The following is a 6,251-nucleotide window of genomic DNA, read 5'->3' as shown; positions in this document are numbered from 1 at the left end:
ACGCAACATGGGATAGGAGAGGATTTCATTAGCATGCCAAGTTAATGAACCTGAAAAGCTCTCTACGAAGTGGAGGGCACAAGATGATCCACCACCCAATATTGATTTTACTAATTCACAACATCTAGAAGGTGGAATGAGTTCTTTTCATGATACTCATGAAACCAAATTCGGTCGCGATGGGCGATCCAGTGGAGACGATGAGGATGATGACGGTGACAGTTTTGGGGAGGACATTGAAGTAAGTGTTGATGACATTCACCTAGAAGACTGCAATTTTAAAGACGTTAATATGCCCGGCCATAATTTCACTATGGCACCAATGGAGCCTTTAACATAAATGCGGACCCTTGATTTCGAAGTAATGTCCGTACAAGAATTCCCGGAGCACCCTTTATTGTATGCCGATACATTAAGCAGAGCAATGACAAATGGAGATCTGTTTGTAGGCATAAGATTTCAAAGCAAAGATGATGCGGTGACCGCAATTAAGCATAACTACTTACTTATCGAGTCCGATCTAACTCGGTACTTAGGTAAATACAAGTCATATGGCGATGGATGCAATTAGAGGGTTCGCGCATCCTACATCAAACAGAGATAGCTTTGGGAAATTATAAAGTACACTAGGCCTCACACGTTTGCATCAGCAATGATCTCGCAGGATAATTCGAAGCTGGATTCAAACATGATTTGTTGGTAAATAGAAGCACTAGTCCAACAGCAACCAAGTATCAATATATCGGTTTTAATAACGGAAATCTAGAACCGATACGGATACACACTGACATATAGAAAAGTATGGACAGCTAAGAGAAAAGTAGTTGAAGTAGCATTTGGCAATTGGGAGTCCTACAATGAATTACCAAGATGGCTATAAGTGTTACAACAATTCGTTCCTAGGATAATAGTTGATCTTGAGACCCAACCGATATACGAGAGACCTTACCTGGTATGTGACACTCGAATCTTTCATAGAGTTTTTTGGAGCTTCCGCGCATGTGTGGAGGCTTTTAAATATTTCAAACCTGTCATCCAGATAAATGGCACACATATTTATGGCAAATACAAAGATACTTTATTGTTGGTGATCGCACAAGACGGTAATAAAAATATCATGCCGATTGGTTTTGCAATCGTGGAAGGAGAGACGCTGGCTGCATGGGCTTTCTTCTTGCGCAACTTACATTCCAGTGTAACACCACAACAGGGAATATACTTCATATCCGATCGCCATAAATCTGTCAAATCAGCTTTAGATCACTTGGCCGTCAGATGAGTGCTCCCTATGCGTACTATAGTTACGAAATTAAACATATCTCGGCCAATTTCATGCATCATTTCAGATATAAAGAATTGCAATGGATAGTTGTTAATATTGGCAAGTTACAAGATTTTTTTTTTTTTTAATATAACTCTTACATTGTTGTTAATTATTGAAGTTATCTTAACTTTATAAGTCCATTGTTGTAGGTTATTCAAAAACCATTCAAGATTTTAACTACTGATTTGGTTTCTTGCAGGATAACAATGCAAAGGTGTCGAGATGGTTAGATAACATACCGCGGGAGAAGTGGGCTCAAGCCTTCGATAAAGAAGGGATAAGGTATGGTCACATGACAACCAACCTCGCAAAATGTGTTAATTCAATGCTTAAGGGAATAAGAAACCTTCCCATAACAACTATGGTTAAGTCAACGTACTTCTAACTTGCTGAATTGTTTGTGAGGAAAGGTGTACAGGCACAATCTCAAATCACATCAGGCATTATCTTCTCAGAATCACTAATGAAGACAATCTAAGAAAATCAACAAGCAGCATCCAGCATTTACATTCGTCAATTCGACCGTGAAGAGAAGTCTCTCATGGTGGATAAAATGTCACCCCCGCAATGTGGGCGTATAGCAAGGAGTTTTTGCATTAATCTAAGATCGCATTAGTGCGACTGCTTGCTTTTTAGACGCTACATTTTCCATGTCGCCATGTCCTTGCAGCATACTCGCATATTTGTCTATATTGGGAGAAATATGTTGACAGCGTGTATAGGCTTCAGACAGTTTTTAATGTATATCGCAAAGAGTTTGAGCTAGTATTTGTTTATATAAATAATATAACGCATGTCCTAATAAAATTCGATGTCCTAATGGAAACCAAATTCCAATTTAATTTAAATTCTAATATATCCTAATCGTAGATATATTTAGAATTAAAATTTAAATGTCCTAATCCTGATCTTAATTGATTATTTGATTGTCTTGGACTAGGATGTAAATTCCAAGTTAAATACAAAATGCAAATTACAAAGTTGCCCTTGAGAACATATCTCAAGGCAAAAAAAATTGTTATTATTACAAGATTACCCCTGAGAACCCCTATCTTGAGGCAATCTCAAATCTTGGATAGCCCAAACACACATCTCGAGGCAATCCTAAATTTTATGAGGCATGAGAACGGATCTCGAGGCAATGGGAGAAATGCAAATCCTGAAGTACCGAGTACGTATCTCGAGGTAGAGTGAATTTTTTTATAAGAATAAAAAAAATATTAATAAGATAATAAATAAAATGCGAATAATGAAATAATAAATAAAAAAAAATTCGAAATTTAAATTTTAAAAAAAATAATAATAAAAAAATTCGAAATTTAAATTTTTTAAATTTTAAAAAAATAATAAATAAAAAAAAATTCGAAATTTAAATTTTTTTTTAAAAAAAATAATAATAATAAAAAAATTCGAAAGTTAAATTTTTTTAAATTTAAAAAAATAATAATAAATAAAAAAAAATTCGAAATTTAATTTTTTTAAAAATAATAATAATAGAAAAAAAATTCGAAATTTAAATTTTTTAATTTGAAATTATAATTCAAATTTAAATTTAAAAAATAATAATAATAATAATAATAAAATAAAAGAAAATAATAAAAAAATAATAAAAATAAAAATAAAAATAAAAATAAAAAGAAATAAAAACTATTATTATTTAAAAAAATTTTTATCCTCACCCCTTTGTTGTGATTTGACTGGAGGGGTTGGTGGAAGAAGATAAGATCCGCTTTTTCTTTTTAAAAAAGGTGGGAGGAGATCGAGAAAAGAAGGAGGAGAGGAAAAAAAGTGAGGGATCCGAAAAAAAGGAAGAAGGAGAAATCTAGGAAAAAGTTTGAAAAAAAAAACTCTAAGGTTTTTTTTATCTCCTCCTCCATCCTCCCGTATATATATATATATATATATATATATATATATATATAATATATAGATAAAAAGAGGGAGAAGAATTCCCAGCGCTGATGCTCGCCGCCGCTTGATGCCGTTGCCACCGCCGCTGCCGTCGCCGTTGCTGCCTGTTAAGGAGGTCGCGGACATGGTTGAATGGCTGAAATAATGCCGCCAACCATGTCCGGTATCCGCTGTCTGGACTGTTTGCCATCTGATGCTCGTCGCCGCTGACGCCGTTGCCGCTGTTCACCACCGCGGCATGCTTGGATGGCTGAGATAATGCCGCCAAGCATGCCGCCGCCGCCACTCGTTGCCGTCACTGTCAGATCATGGATCGATCTCGCTTTTCTTTCACCGCAGCTTATTTTCTCAGATCTCAATGGGAAAGATCAAGATCGGCATCAATGAATTTGGAAAGATCGGGTGATTGGTGGCAAGGGTAGCTCTCCAGAGCGAAGATGTGGACCTTGTGGCCGTCAATGATCCCTTCATCACCACTGATCACATGACCTACATGTTTAAGTACGATGGTGTGCATGGCTAATGGAAGCATCATGAGATCAAAATGAAGGATTTAAAGACCCTTGTCTTTGGTGAGAAGGAGGTCACTGTGTTTGGTGTTAGGAACCCTGAGGAGATTTCTTGGGGGCAAAAGCCAGGGTCTGATTATGTTATGGAATCCACTGGTGTTTTCACAGATAAAGACAAGGCTACAGCACATCTGAAGGGTGGTGCGAAGAAGGTTATTATCTCTGCTCTTAGCAAGGATGCCCCTATGTTTGTCATTGGTGTGAATGAGTACGAGTACAAGCCAGACATCGATATTGTTTCTAATGCTAGCTGTACCGCTAATTGCCTTGCACCATTGGCAAAGGTCATTCATGATAGATTTGCCATTGTTGAGGGGTTTTGATGACCACGAGTGCACTTAATTACGACCATATAAAAAGCGTTGATGGGCCATCTCGCCAAGGACCCGGAGAGGTGGAAGAATTGCTAGTTTTAACATTATTCCTAGCAACACGGTGTCTGCAAAAGCTCTTGGTGAGATGCTCCTTGCCTTGAATGGAAAATTGACAAGAATGGCATGTGGATCTCATAGCAAGGCTTGAGAAGTCAGTCGCATATGATGAAGTCAAAGCTGCAATCAAGGAAGAATCGAGGGGAAAAATTAAAGGTATATTGGGTTATATTGATAATGACTTGGTTTCTATTGATTTCGTTGGTGATAGCGGGTCAAGCATCTTTGATGCTAAGGTTGGAAAATGGAATTGCCTTGAATAAAAAATTTCTCAAATTTGTCCCACGGTATGACAATGAATGGGGTTACAACAACCATGTGGTTGATCTGGTTCGTCACATGGACAAGACCAAATAAATTGGTTTTATCTCACGATTGTAGCTGTTTTAGATGAGAATTAATGTTTATATTCAGCAAAACAAATAAGGCATTGTCAAATGCTGAACATTGTTACTTATTCCTCATAAATAGAAGACCAAACAAATTCACACTGCATCTGCAGAAACCACGAGTTAGCAATATTATGTCAGGGTATATATATGCATGATGAATGCATAAAGGAAAAAAAGAGAATTCGTGCATATATACGTACTTAAAAAATTGAATGCATGTTCATGACTTAAAGAGGCGGGCCCACCGCTAATGAACATGGTTCCGAGGTTTAAAAGAAAAATAAATAAAAAAATAATAATAATAATAAAAACAAACAAAAAAATAATAAATAAAAATATATAATATATATTTAGAAACCCATGATCACGTGCCATGCATGCATATAAAAATAAAAAAATCGCATACTATAGTCTTGAAACATGCATGCATGGGAAGATATATGAAAAATAATAATAATAATGATAAAAAGAATAATAATAAAAATTATTATTGTTATATGCATGCACATGTTCATGGCAACAAATATATATAATGAGAAAAAAAAAACAAAAACAATGATGATGAAGCATGCATACATGCCTGGCATATAAAAGTGATGAATGAAATAATGAGAAGGGACGCTAAACAAAAAAATGGGAAATGATGCAAAAATAAAAATAAAAATGAGAAGTATTAAATATATTTGAGAAAAACATGTCATATGGGCATTTAAATAGAGTGAGACATGCATAAAGAGTTGGCCACTGTTAAAAAATAAATATATATATATATATATATATATATATGTGCATGAAAGCAAAATAATAACAATAATAATATACAAAAATGTCTACGTTTATGAGATGAGAAATAAAAAAATATGGAATAAAAAAAATATAGTGGGCCCATCATGAAAAAGACATATATGTAAAAAAAATGATGAATGATGAAGAGTTTGCATGCAAATTCATGAGGAAGCATGCAAATATATATATACAATGAGAAGGCATGCATACATGTGCGGCAGAATGCATCACCATGTATATGAGAATACATCCCGAGTGCAGGGCCTACCATAAGAGAAAAGAATACAGAAATACGGATATTGTTCGATGATTTGAACAACATTTCCTTATATCCAAAAGTAGCATCAAGGGTTAATCAATGATTAAAATTTTTCAACCCAAAGGCGAGTAATAAATTTCAAAAGCAATAATGAGATGCCTATCGCATACAATAGCAAAGCATGTAATGCGATGATAAGGCATAGATAGTAGTGACTTATTCATTTCAAGACGGCAATAAGCCAGCATAACGCAATAACAAAATCACTCGGTCCAAAAACATAATAAGAATGTTCCATTCCCGAAGGATGGAAATGAGATATATATTTATCTCCCAAGACCGTAGTGAGAAAGACATTTCAAAAATGATAATGAAATATGCAATGTCCCCGACAAAAGCACAAGCGATGAGCGAATCTCAAGACAATAACGAGATCTAAAAATGGCAATAAGGCATATGCAGCGGCAGGCAATGCGATGATAAGGCACAGGCAGCGGTGCCTCATTTTAAGGCGGGCATGAAATATTTATTTTCAAAGACAGACTATGAGGCGGTAATGCAATGACAAGGCACAAAAGG

The 6,251-nt window shown here is 35.4% G+C and overlaps 1 pseudogene; it reads left to right on the top strand.

The window, feature by feature from the left end:
* Positions 1–3,504: 3,504 nt before the first annotated feature.
* Positions 3,505–4,626, top strand: LOC120254929 (annotated as a pseudogene).
* Positions 4,627–6,251: the final 1,625 nt, after the last annotated feature.

This window comes from Dioscorea cayenensis, unplaced genomic scaffold (genome assembly GCF_009730915.1).
Source record: "Dioscorea cayenensis subsp. rotundata cultivar TDr96_F1 unplaced genomic scaffold, TDr96_F1_v2_PseudoChromosome.rev07_lg8_w22 25.fasta BLBR01000748.1, whole genome shotgun sequence".
Classification (NCBI taxonomy): domain Eukaryota; kingdom Viridiplantae; phylum Streptophyta; class Magnoliopsida; order Dioscoreales; family Dioscoreaceae; genus Dioscorea; species Dioscorea cayenensis.
The sequence above is the reverse complement of the archived record's forward strand: the minus strand, read 5'-3'. Positions and strand labels throughout refer to the sequence as shown.